Source organism: Pteropus medius, unplaced genomic scaffold, assembly GCF_902729225.1.
Source record: "Pteropus medius unplaced genomic scaffold, Ma_sr-lr_union100, whole genome shotgun sequence".
NCBI lineage: Eukaryota > Metazoa > Chordata > Mammalia > Chiroptera > Pteropodidae > Pteropus > Pteropus medius.
Genome location: NW_024350319.1, coordinates 25,841,629 through 25,854,442, shown reverse-complemented (window position 1 = coordinate 25,854,442; position 12,814 = coordinate 25,841,629). Strand labels below are relative to the sequence as shown.

The following is a 12,814-nucleotide window of genomic DNA, read 5'->3' as shown; positions in this document are numbered from 1 at the left end:
TCATCAAGAGCTATGCATGAGGATGCACACAGTTCTGCCAATGTTCTCTCTAGCTTAGCTTCATAGTAAAGTCACAATGTCTCAAAACAAACAAACAAACAAACAAATAAATAAAAGAATAGATTCAAGAATCTGTCCTTATAAAATGGACTATTTATGTTCCTTCTAAAAATGTAATTTTATGTAAAATTAAAGTAATAATATCTAATGAGATGCTCTTTGCTTCAAAATGATCACAACTAAAGTCTATATATTTGCTTTGAGAAAAATTCACTTTTACATTGATTCATTTAAAAGTAAGCTTTACTGAAATTAATGTACTGAAAAAATAATAGAGTTGAAGATGCTAAATACAACGTGACCAAACACATTGTGTTTTGCCCATCAGCATCTGAATATCCAATAAGGATATGATGCTGAAATACACTTCAAATTCTTTCTTCTCTTCACATTTCACTTTGCTACTAACAAATAAGATTATATAAAGAAGGAAAGAAAGAGGAAACAAAAGACGAAATGGGGCAAATTGGATTTCTAGTGTATCTGTCTAAAGTATTTTTTCAAACTTATTTTTCTCAGGTCCATTAAAGATAAATAAAAGGGATATGCCAAGTAATTATATGGCCTAATATTAAGACAGTGAATTGAGTTAAATATTTAAAAAGAATTATCATGGTAATATTGATGTTATTAATTTCATAGAAATTAAATGCCTTTTATAGAAAGTAAAATGACTTCTGGCCCAAACATATATAATTTACTGCAAAAATGTTAATAGGCTACGACTGCTTAAATTTTACTTACTTTTTTTATTTGAACAGAGTAGTTCACTGAAAGAGTCAGAAAACGTTAATAAATAGAGTCTGTAACTAAGCTGGTAAGATATTTTTTCAGCTACCATTTAAACAGTATAAAAAAATAATAAAATAAACTGATGCCTGGAGTGGGTATTAGTGACAAATAACTCTCCCTCAACATGCCCCATAAATTAGAAAGAGAAAATAAAAGGGCCCTAATAGAAGGAGGAAAAAAATATATACCCTGCATTCCTTTCATATTTGTTTAAGAGCATTCAATCTTTTGTAATACACCCTTTCAGTCACTCACTATCTATAAGAACCAACAATTTGAGATAGTTAATTAAGCTACTCACTAGTAGTTATATAATAGCAACAAAGTACCTGAATATAATAGCAACAAAATTTTCAATATAACTATTAACGGCTAGTTTATTAAAATTTATTTATTCAACAAAACTCATTGGCCAAAATTTATTTCCCAATAGTATAAGAACATAATAAATAGAACTTAATTTCAAAGTCCTATAAATTCAATCATGAATGTTAGTATTACACCATACTTTACACACAGCAAAAAAGTTATAATAAAAGAAAGTAGCTTGGAGAAATCTTGTTAAATGTCATTTATATGGTTAGCTTCCTGATCTGAGGCATACTTTAAAATAATTTGAGATGACTTTCTTTAATTTGACAAACTAATTGGTTTTATTAAATGACTCATGAATGGAGCAGTGTCCTGTCTATCAGCTGGAAGGGCACTCCTAGATGGCAAACTATATAATAATATGTTTTTTAATGATTATTTTTTATTTCAATAAATATTACCATATTAAACCACAATTGTTCTTTGATCTAAAAACCTCTAAACTTTTTTGGTAATTACAAACAGATGCAAGTGATTTTGCCATCAAATTGATCCAATTAATTGAATTCAGTTTTATTTTTCTCATTATTATTTGAATCAGATATCAAAATTCAAATTGTATTTTAACACCTAATAAACTGGGTTAAATTTTAAATAGAATTACTTTGGGTAACTTAATAAACTATTTCTAAAATTTTGACAGTGACTCATAGCCATAGCAAAAAATACTTTGAATAGCACAGCCCAATATACACTTTCACAAATATAATGGAAACAAAGGTTTTATGGAGCAATACTTACTCTGACTAAATTTAAGTCACCGTGATGCTTTATCTTCTGTTTAATCTATTTAAATGTCGCTTAAAATCCCTTGATTGATTTAAGGATTCAGTAATGGAAGGTAATCCAAGATTTGAAAAACACTACCCTAAAGACCAGAACATTGCCATGTCTACAGTGCTTCTTTTGGGGGGATTTACTATTTAATGGTTAATAAAAAAAGTGGAAAATTATCCTGAGAAGCAAGGTCTCTGTAGGGCTTTAATAAATCAGTTAACTGACACACAAGCAATGTTCAAAACACTGGCTATATAATCACATCGTTAATTCTTAGGATACTCTTACAAATTGTGTCCTTGTGTCTAATATCTGAAAAAGAATTTCACTTCTTTTCAGTCTCCTTTAATTTGCTTAGACACATAAATCATTTTGAAAAGTAAAGCAACTGTTGAAATTTGAGCCAACCCTTTAATAAGCAACCAGTTATTTGACCAACAATTATTTCAAAATTACTAGTTTATCTGACAAAGTCAAACTTTTCTTGAGCTCTCTCTTCTTACTACATTTGGTTTGTGGGCACATAGAGACATGTGTTGTTTTCATAGCTATGTTTATTTATTCAGGTATATTTTTGATATGAAAATATGTGTTTCTTGAGATTTTGAGTCCCTGGAAGATAGAAACTGAGCTGTGTTTTGTTGACTCACATATTTTCAGCAGCCTGGCATGGTGTTTGGTATCTGATAGATGCTCAGTACATAACTGAAGAAGAATAGAGGAAAGAAGTAGTGGTGGCCAATCGGTCCTTGTCCTTATGGAAGAAATGAGTATAAAGGGGAGAACAAATAAATCACTTGATTTAGATGCTACATGTTAGATCCAATTTGGTATCTTTGAAAATATACTACTTCTCTATGCCTGACCCCAGACAATAAGAATCAGAAATTCTGTGGGTTAGGCTGGACATCAGTTTGTTTTCAAATTTTAGCTCCTAATCTCAGTCTATCTTCCTCTTTACAGATTAAGTAACTGACTTCCAGAGATGACCTCAAACAAAGACAAGCAAAAGAAGTCAATAGAAGAGTATGTACTATGCTTAACTTAAATGAAATTTAAGATCAGCAAATTTAAACCATGAAAACAGAAATTAGAATAGTGATGAACTTTGGAAGAAAGGGACACCAGGGGTACAGATATGCTGGAAGTGTCCTTTGTTTGGATTCGAGGGGCATACATATTTAAAAAATTAATCAACTATATATTTAAGATGGGACTATATTATACATTTTCTGTTCATTTTACCTCAATTTCTATTAGAGTGATTTACACTTTATGTATGTTTTAGTTGAATTAAAAATAAGAATAACGTGATTGCCCCCTTGTTTTGTTGAGAATAGACTCTAATAAAAGAATAAAAGTATAGAGATCTGTTAGGTGGCTGTTGCTGGTATTAAAGTGAAAGATTACAGTGTTTCATACAATGGTGGTGGCAGTGAAGGGGATGAGAAATGGTCAGATTCTGGATATACTTTGAAGGAATCTAATGAGGAGATACGGCACATAAGAAAAAAAGAAGAGTCAAGGAGGACTCCAAGGTTTTTAGCTTCAGCAAATAGATGGATGAAGTCTCCATTCATTAAGACAGAAAAAGACACAGATAAATACAAGAAGTTACATTTTAGACATGTTGTCTAGTCTATTCAACATCTAAGATTTTCCATGAGCAGTTGGACACACAGCCTGGAGTTCAATTGAGAGGTTTGGGAGTAGAGATCTAAATTTAATGGCAGTTGAAGCCATGAGGCCAGATTAAATCACCAAGGGTACACAGATATAAAAAGGAAGAGAAACCATCATCGAACCCTAGGATACTATAACTGGAAAGAAGTGGAGGAATCAACAGAGGGCACTTAACTCCCTTAATGCAGCAATACAGAGAAATTCATTCTAATTTCTGTAGGTATCATATTTCTCATTTGTTTCAGGTCATAGTCACATCCATAGCTCATGGATGATCACCTCCAGGACTTTTATTTGCCCAGTACTATGTCATGCACAATTTCTTGGGTTATTCTCTTTGTGGCTTACATTTTATTGGCATGGGACACCTACATTGCCTTTCTTTTTCTTGTTAAATTTAAGCACAGCTAGATAACTATAAAATATTGACTGTATAAAAAAAATAAATGAAAAGTTTTTAAGTTCTAGATTCCATCAATATTTAAAGAAGTTTTAAAATGTTTGAGTACACTGAGCCTTGAGGGTTTGTGGGATGCTATGGAAATCCTTAATGTTATCATAATGGCCAAATGAAAACACGGTTTTGTTAGAGTTAATCTGAAAATGAACTGCTCTATATGTTTGTTTTTTTAATGAAGACACTAAAAAAATTTAATAAAAGTTGGTCTATATTTTTAGAACTGGGTGTTTTCTATTTGTATAATTAATATTAGAAACTTGGAACACTACCATTTAACTTTGTTTATGCCCTGTAAAATTAAACCATTTATTTATTCCTTCATCAAACACTTATTAAACTTATTTTATGACTGGAATTGTGCTCAATGCTACAGATATAAATTTTAATACATAATCACAATTGTATTTTCTAAAGAGCATTGACTGATTTCCCCTATGTTCCACTATTCCCATGAAAAACAAGAGCCATTTTTCAAACAGAAAGTTTTTTGATTGTCTAATTTCATAATTGTACATTTATCTTGGCCTCTATGAACTTACTAAATATGAGCATATCTATTGTTAAATCACAAATTGGGTTTCAAATGAGAAATAGAGTGTATTAGAAATATATTTATTCATTTTAGTGTTCAATAAAATATTTCAAAAAATGTAGTGTTTTAAATTATAACAGCTCTTTATTGAACTCATATTATTTTATTTAAGCTGCATGTTTTAAGACACCCGGCCTTTTAGTATTTTTATTATAATACTGGTATAACCTGTTTTGGGAAACATAACTGGAGGCATCTCTCACAATAGTGACAAAAGTATGCCCTGTCTATTGACAGGTTTCTTTCACTTTACTTATGGATATTTAATAAAAATTACATTTAGGTAGTAAATATCTAGGTATAATTAATGTCAACTTTATAGTTTGTGATAAAATTTAAAATATGGCGCCAACACTGAGCAATGAAAGGTAAATTTATTCAGCAACTACTGACTGTTTATTATGGGCAATGAGCTCTGCTTGAAGGTGAAGGAATATAAAAATGAATTATAAGGTCTTTACCTTGTGAGCTTGTAAAATTTCTGGAGACGAAAATGATTCATAAATTAACATAATACGAGGAATAATATGATAAATTCCAAGAGAGAATTATAAACAACACTCTTTGGCAGTGAAGAGACTAGACTTAATCAATTTTAATTACAGATCTGGAGAAGTCTTCACAGCAGTCATTTGGACTAAGGCTAAGTCCAATTTGATAAGGTTAGACAAGCATCAGGAGGAGGGCAGGCATGCCTATCAGAGCAAACGAGCAAAATTGCTCACAGGAATGCTTAAGAATAGATCATGCCAGTCTCTACTTTCTGCAATTATGTTTACAGAGCTGAATTTAGCCTGGAATTGAAAAAGCTCTGTTGCCCACCAATAAATTCTCTAAAACCACTGCAATATGAAAAATTCAATAATTGTAAACCAGGTAGTGGGCATAATACTTCACGGACTGAATTCTCCCTATAGACACAGTGAGTCCAGGTTAGGGCATGTCTGAAGTGCGAGGTACTGCTGTCGTGAGTCATGATAAAGAATGTCTAAAAGAATATAAACCAATCTGAACTTTCTCTGGATGGTGGATTTTTTACTTGTGCTATTTTTGAATAACTATACTTTCTATTTTTCATGATAAACTTGTACCGTTAGTGTTATTATATAAATTAAATAAATGGGATTTTAACGCCCCCTACCCCCCAAATAAAGATAAGGTGACTTAATTTGAGCAGACTCCCATTCTACCATAGAATTCAAATGGTTACATAGATTTTAGCCAAAGATTTTGGTCAGCTAGAAAGTTATCTGGAGGCGTAAAATAACGTGCAGTGGTATTTTTGTATTGGATAAAATTCTTAAGATGTTCATTTTCATTTATTCACTTAATAATTATTAGTTCATTAAGACATGGCCAAGACCTTAAAAATATATAGCTTTATAGGAGAGAGGTGGAGAGGAAGTGGGAGAGGGAGTGGGGAAGGGAGGGAGGAGAAAGAGAGGGAGAGAATTTCAATATAACGCGATAAATGTTATGGTCAGAGAAACACACAGAGGGAATCACGCAGAAGGGTCTAAATTTGATAACAGATCAATGGAACAAAAAAAGGAGAAAGTTATCAGTAACTAAGATTTACCTAACAGAGTTACAAAGATATCTTCTGAAGTTGCCATTACTATATCCTTTTACAATGAGAAAATTGTTGGTCAGAGAATTGAATTGAGATGCTACAGTCCACAAGAGAGAATATGTCAAAACCAAAGCCCATGTCATTAACTCTCAGATTTTTCAGCTTAAAAGGAAGCCTGAGCCAGTCCCTGAAAGGTTAAGAAGGGTCAGCCAAATAAGAGGATGTTGTGTGAGGTGAACTCAAGCAAGGAGCACTATGTGAACTGGTTATAGTTGAGAAACATCTATGTTAAGGGACCTGATAATAATTCAGAGAAGCTGGGAATATTGAGAGTCAAACCTCACTTAAATCTTTCTCCACAACTTCTTTGTTTATCAATGTGAAAATAGGCCACTCCAAAGGTTTGTAGCCTTCAGTCAGTTTAAAGAACCTATGTAGGAGGAGAGATCAGGAAGAGGAAACTCCAGAAGCAAGAACCTTGGAATCTGGAGAACAGTAGCGGCAGGAGACAAGGCCACAAGAACCTTGGAATCTGGAGAACAGTAGTGGCAGGAGACAAGGCCACGCGGACAAACGGGACTAGATGAAGAACATCCTCCAGGCCTTGCTAATGGTCTGTGCTTGGTCTTGTGTTTTAAACAAAACAAAGAAATGATCGGTATTGCATTGAAGACATACATTTTACATGACCGCACAGCACGTATATAGGTTTATTGATAGAGAGTAATAAAAGTTTCAGAAATCAATTTCTATCATACCATCTACAATGCACTTTGATTTTTTAAAAATTCTATTTTAGTATATTTCATTTTAAAGTATAATTTGTAACACTGACTTCATAACATACTATATGAATAAGCTGCAAAAACTCTATACTAAATGTAGAGAATAGACGCAGAAAAATGGTTTTGAAGCTATTTCTTTCTTTCCCATTCAACAACCTAGCACAGGAAGGAAGTTCATACAGTTTTAAGCACGTATGTTATTTATTCCAAATGCAAAACCCTTTCATCTTTGTCGTGAACTCTGGTAAATTTGATATTATTTTTCCTTTCAATAGAAGCTTAGAGAGATCATATACTTTTTACAAACTTTTATAAGAATTAATAAATAGCAGAGCCAGAGTTCAAACTCAACCCTGTCAGTCTCCAATGAACTTGCTTTCTGCCACACGACGCTTCTTACTATTGTAATTAAGATATTCTAACTGAGCCATTTCCAGCCTTTGATTCAAGCTCTCTGCATGATTGACAGGCAGCTAGACATAGTGCCTTGTTATTTTTTTATTATGAAGTTCTAAAACTGTTCTAAACTTAGATAATATTTTTATATAGATCTACATATGACAATTATTTGCCAAACACATAATTTAATCACAAAATCTATAAATCATTATTTATCTCACAAGCCCACATTCCCAACCTAACCCAAGTTCATATTCCTGCCATAGATGAAAAAACTGAGTGTAGTGTTAAAGTAAAATGTATAGTATTAAAGTAAAATGTCTATTTACATTGCAAGGTTGGAGGTGAGGAAGGGAGAAGGAAAGAGACCAAAACATTAAAGAAGAAGGAGGAGAAGGAGGGGAAGGAAGAGATGGTTGAGAGAGAGGGGGAGGAACAAGAAATGATTAAAATTTGAAGACTTGCATCCAGGCCTTATTTTGTTAAACATATTTGTTAATAAGTTTGAAAGCAATTTGGCCTAGACTCAAATAGACATGAGACCAAACATTAATTCTTCTACTTACTAAAAAGGGACACAGGGAGCCTCAATGAGACCCAGTTCCTTTGAAGGTTTGCTGTGATGACTAATGAAAAATGCAAGCAACACATCTAGCACAGCACCAGGTATACACAGTTGACAGTCAATCAACAGGTGAATCGATAAGTGATGTTGATATTACTGAACTCTCAAGTCTATCTGTAAAATTTGTTATTTCTATGATATGATTTCACAACATTTATTGTTCTGTTGGAACATGGCTAATGAAGTGGGTGATATGATTTTAAGTGTAAGCAGAAATGTCATAAATTTTTCTGTGTATATCTATACAAGTCAGTTTAATTTAATTGATATTAAAATTATTTAAATACAATGTCATAAAGCAACTAGCTTGGACATGTAATTGATTTTCAAGTAACTTATCAAAGATAAACTTTTCAAATGAGATCGAATGAACAATATTCCTATTTCCTTTTTCTCTCCTTATAGAAGTAATTTTTATAACATTATTTAATCATTACAGGTTTTTAAGCTAAGAATATCACAGTTCATATTTAAAATGGTCTCATATCTCAGTATATTGTTTTCTGAATTAGGGTTTTTAAAATTGTTCTACTGTTATATATTATACCATTGAATATTACAAGTGGTAATTTTCTATTAAATTTCAAGAGAGGGATTGAAAATGATGGAGTAGTAAGTTCTTTTATTTAAAGAAACTGGATTACTAATGGTAATAAAAACTAAAATTATAAAAATATTGTTAGAAAATGTTTCATAATACGAGATATGACTGTATTTTTTTTGTTGTTCTTGTTTACTGGGATACTGACCTATCAGTCAGAAACATTTATAGCATTTTAAGTTAAAACATCAGGATAAAGAGCATACTCAATGTTTAAGAAAGTGGTAGATATTCAAATTTATGATAGAAATATTAACTACATTTCTCAATGGTTATTATATGTACATACATACAGGTTATATATTTTCTTCAAAAAAGAAAAAATTATATTTTCTCTCCAAAAAGAAAGAAAAAAATGTACATGGAATCTTTCAGCCATTGCTTATAATTGCTAATCTTTTAAAAGATATTATGTAAGATAAGAAGATGAGGTTCCTAACCAAACGGGAAGATGTAAAATATTAGAATCCAATCCGAAATTAGTTATTTTACTTCAATTTCTATTTGTCCTACTAAGGCACACACTAATTTAAATATGATACTTCTAAGAAGAACATTTAAACCATTTATTCTATAATATAAAGTTAATGCAGAAAAGCATTCTGACATTTTCAACATTTACTTAATTTCTGAATGGCAGACCACATAACTCCTATAAAAATATAATTTCCATGTTTCTGTTGTTTTTCTTTATAAATTCAATTTATCGTATTTTGGGAAATACCTTTCTCATCTTACTATGAATGTAGTTTTAAAAAGCTGTAAAGATTGAAAACCCAAATATATCTCTTAGAATACTGAGCTGAAACCATGGTCTTTATTGTTTTGTTAAATCAATCCAGCAAGTCAGAGTTCTAATGGACTTTAGAGTTCATCAATCTAATTTCCTCATTGCAAAAATGTGCAGATATTGAGCATTTTAGTGAATTCTTTTTCCTGGGTCAATAATCAGAATTAGAATTCTAATGACCATTGTCCTTTCGACATGACACTCCTCCTCTTAATGTCTCCATGTTATTTCAATGGCTTCATTTGAACTTTAAATTACTAGTACGCAGAGAACTTCTAGAGACATACTCAGCTACTCAGTTTCAAAAATCATCACAGTGATACTCGAATAACTTAAATGTAAATTTCCGAATGCTAGTAGTTTATGCTTATTCTTACAAAGATTGAAACGATATGAAAAGAATAAAATCATTAAAAAAACTACAAAGTAGAGATTTTCATTTAGTATTTTGTTAGAGATCAGAGCTATATTTGTAGTAAAGCATTTGTCTTCATTAAGCTATCTTTTTCTAGCCATTCCAGAAGATGAACAGTTTCAAAAATGGCAGGAGATCATGTGAGTGGACTAACTTAGTAATATTCCACTCCTCTGAGTCATAGTGCTAGAATTCTACATTATACCATTTATAAGATTTTATTAAACCTTTAAGAGCATTCCAATATTTTACCTCTTCCCTGTCTGGTTAGGAACCTCATCTTGTTATCTTACATAATAGATCTTTTAAAAGATTAGCAATTATAAGCAATGGCTGAAAGAATTAAAACTTTAAAGGACAGAGTACTGATAAAAGCACAGGATACTTTTACTATTAAGAATAGTTTCCCTGTCTAAATAATTGTAAACTATAGGAATGTAATAAAGATGCTTGTGAAATCTATAATGGTAATTATTCTGGAAGTCACAACCCAGGGTGAGGTGAAGGGACAAGCAGCAAAAAGGAAGGACAAGCTGTGAACCACATTTGCCAGATCCTCAGCCATGCCCCATAATCTAATTCTTGGTCTGCAACTATTTCACATAATTACATTTCCTAATCCCTCTAAGCATTTGTGAAGATCCTAAAATATAATGGTCTATTTTAAAATAAAAAAATTATTTTCAAAACAAATTTTCCCCTACATGTCTTACATTTTTGTCTAAGAAGTCTGCACTTGTGCCTCTGCATTTCAAATAAATGTTGGGCATTTTTTCTGCTATTTTTAATTTGCTGGGCATTCTGGACATTCTAAGTATTTATAGTTTACAAATTTATTTCCTCATGTAATCTCACCAAAGTTATGGCATGCAGCATATATTTTGAATCCTGATACCACCCACCTAGAAATTATTGAACAGGTGCTGTCCATATTAGTAACTTCATCATTGGATGAGGTTAAATATAGTGTTGAATAAGCTCTTACAAGCTAAATTCTGCTTTTCAAGATGAGTTTAGTCTCAAATTTATTAAAGACAGCCATGATTTTAAAACTTAGAATAAATATGAATTACAATTTCTCAATAATTATGTTAACAAATTGCTGAATGGGCAAGTTCTTGTTTTCCTTAAATATGTACTCTGGTCCATGTTATTTGAAAGAGTTATTATTGTATTTTTCTTTATCTATAATTAGATACTATAATTGAATTTTTATTTATATTATAAGGTAACCAGTAAAGAATCACATGGAAACAACTTAGTATTATCTAATATTTGAAGTCATTATTATACTGATTTGAATTCCTTCAATTTCTATGTAATACATTTTAAAATACCTACATCTTCATGCATCATATCCCACTATGACATGGCACAAAGGAAAATATACTCTCATTCTTTTCCAGCATTAAATATTTCACACAGACTTCACGTTTCCTCTTGTGCCACTTGTTATGGGATTTGGCATCATCACTTGTCTCTCCCTTCCCCTGGATCCTCCTCTCTCCTTACTGCTTCCTCCTTCTCTATCTGCTTCCCCCATTGCAAAAAATCCTCTCAAACTATATGTTTTCAATTCTTCTCTTCAACAGATAGCTCCTAGAAAGATTATTCAAGACTCAATGGATATCTGCATCCTTCAGTTACTCCTTAACACCTGATCACTCTATAGAAGATGTTTACATAAAGGTCATTAATGCCTGTCTAATTACCAGAACAAACTTCCTCATCCCAATACTAGCTGGCTATGTAGCCTTTTACAGTATCTGCCACATATGTTTATCTTACTTTGCCCTATCTCACTGGGTCAGTTCAAGTACTACAGCTTAAGCTGCCATAGCTACCCTAAGGATTAACAATCCACATCTGCTGATCCACCCTCGCAGTGGTGGGCTCACTCTCACCACACTTTCCCTTTTCTGACTGCTATGCACCTGTTCATCACAAACATATCCATGTCGACCAAAGTGAAAACTTCAGCTTCCTTCCCTTCTGACTTTACACGGATCTCCTGTGAGTTCTCATCCTTGTCCCTGGCTTCAACTGTCATCTACGCACTAGGTATGATCTAATCAATACCTTACTTCTGACCTTCAGAAACACATGCTTAAGTGCCTGAAGTTAAATATGTACTTCCAATGGATATGTCAAACTCTACTTGTCAAAATATGCATTTGTCATTTCCCCTCTTGACCTTTTATCCTGTTTTCTCCCTCTATATTAATCATTGTGTTTAATGGTAAACACTCATTCGGGCCAAAAAATCAAGGGCCATTTTATACTCCCTATACTCTTCATCTCTCATATCCAATTGGAGACCAACACTTACATATTCTACAATTCTTGAAGGCATCTAGGGTGACCTTTTGTAATATTTACATCAGTTCATGCCATAGCCCAGCCTTAAAAGTTTTCCAAATACTCCCTAACCAACAAAAAATAACATACAAACTCCATTTGGTCTTAAATGATGAGGCTTCCACCATCCCCTACAAACACCTCTCATTGCGCTGAAACCACAGTGGTCTTCTGTCTGTTTCTGGGACATAGAAAGCTCATGCCTTCATAGTGCCTTTGTTCTTGCCTATGCAGCACTGCTGCTATTTGTTCCTGTGGTCTTCAAATGTCCCTATACCCAGCACCTTAGGTGCTCAGTTAACATTAGCTAAATGTGAACTGCCTGGCTGTTACAGAAATCCATCAATATATTGTAGATTCATACCACAAGAGCACTTCTATTCTTAAAGGCTTTTATTACCAATAAGAGTTATCAAGTCTGAAATTTAAATAAAAACAATTTGTGACTAGAAGTAGTAGCAGTAGCCAAAGACCATAAAAGATCGGATATACAAAAAGATGTGGTCAAAGTAGTTCTATGAGTAAGAAGAGC

At 32.5% G+C, this 12,814-nt stretch overlaps 1 protein-coding gene across 4 annotated transcripts in view; it reads right to left on the bottom strand.

The window, feature by feature from the left end:
- The window catches only part of NAV3 (neuron navigator 3), a 302,837-nt gene that overhangs the window by 205,396 nt on the left and 84,627 nt on the right, over positions 1-12,814 (bottom strand). The gene's annotated exons all lie outside the window — the stretch shown is intronic.